Here is a 1437-nt window from a genome sequence, read left to right as displayed (position 1 = left end):
GCATGGGTGAAGAGTCTTCTCTTTACTATGTCCTTAAGTCCTTGCCAGAAATGAGGCACAAGCTGTGTGAGTTGTTTAATCATTGCTGCTGCAGCCCTCTCTCCTCCTCTTCCCTGCTCCCTTAACCCTACTCCCCTATGGGTGCGCATCCTGGGCTGGCACTGCAGGCTCGGCTGCCAGCCCAGCTACCTCCAGCTCGGTGTGTTCCCTCACACTGCTCTGGAAGGACTGGTATTTCACAGCTGTGCTGCGGTTAACTGCTGGTGAGGAGCACTTCTGCTGGGGAACCAGGGCTCTGTCCATCGCCTATAGCTTGCCCATCAGCCGGGATCAGGTTAGCAAGAAAACACTGCTCTATGCTGGGTGTTAACTGCTGGGGAACTGAAGGTAATAATCCTATGTGAAGTGATAATATACTTCACCAGAAACAATAAGGAAAGCAAATACACTGTGCTTTTAAAGCTGATTGTATTCTACATCTTAAGTGAGAGCCATGATTGCTTACAGCTTTGCTGTAGGTTTTCACAAAGGCTGAAGAAAATTCTGAGTCCTGCCAAAAAGGAGTAAATCCTTGTGCTTTAAAGGTACCTTCTGCTACTGCTGTGACTGGACAACAGAACCTGCTTGCGAAGACCTTTACTGAGGCATACAATTTATTTATGCTGCATTTCAGCACTTATTTACAGCCATGTTACTCACCCTGGTGGGTTCATTTCGGGTCACTTCAGGCTGTAAACCTCAATCTTAGACAGTTCTTATGAAGCTGAAGCCTATGCGACAAATACTGGTTTAGTTTTCCTTTTGAATCTCAACCTTAATGCTGTGTCTCACTGATGTTTCATGCTGAGAACAATCTCCCCAGGGAAGTGGTGTACTCCTTAGCATTGGACACTATTAAGATTTGGCTGGACAGGGTCTTGGGCCATCTTGTCTAGGTCATGAATAGTTGGACCAGATGATCCTATGATTCTATGAAGTGAGGCAAGGGGGTGTGGGGTTCTGGCCAGTACCTGAACTTGGGAAATTGGCTGGGTACTGTGTTACATGAAGGCTGAAGCAAAGTACCCTTCCAAGTACGGATTTAATGATTAAACTGCGTTTTAAAATAGTCTTAATTTAGACTACAGCACTCATGGCCCACATTCATCTCTGATAAAGAAACCGGGCTGCCTAATTCCATCCAATGAATTAAAAAAAGAAGTACACAGTTTGTAGTGAGGCAGGAACGGTTGCACTGTTGTGCTTTGGAGCGTCACCAGAGGAGATTAGGAGTGTGTGTGTGTGTTCACAGCTTTCTGGTGTAAAAGTGAGGTCAGTTCAGTGCACATGTTTCCCCTCTAACTCGTGGTGGGAGGTGTAATGTGCTTGTAGGTAAAGTGCAGGAATGGGAAGCTGGAAATCCACATCCTGCTTCAAATTCTTCCCCAGATTTCCTCT

This window comes from Pezoporus flaviventris, unplaced genomic scaffold, assembly GCF_033815535.1.
Source record: "Pezoporus flaviventris isolate CSIRO_AGI_PZ_B2104156 unplaced genomic scaffold, CSIRO_AGI_Pfla_v1 ptg000001l, whole genome shotgun sequence".
Lineage (NCBI taxonomy): Eukaryota > Metazoa > Chordata > Aves > Psittaciformes > Psittacidae > Pezoporus > Pezoporus flaviventris.
Note: the sequence above shows the minus strand (reverse complement) of the source record.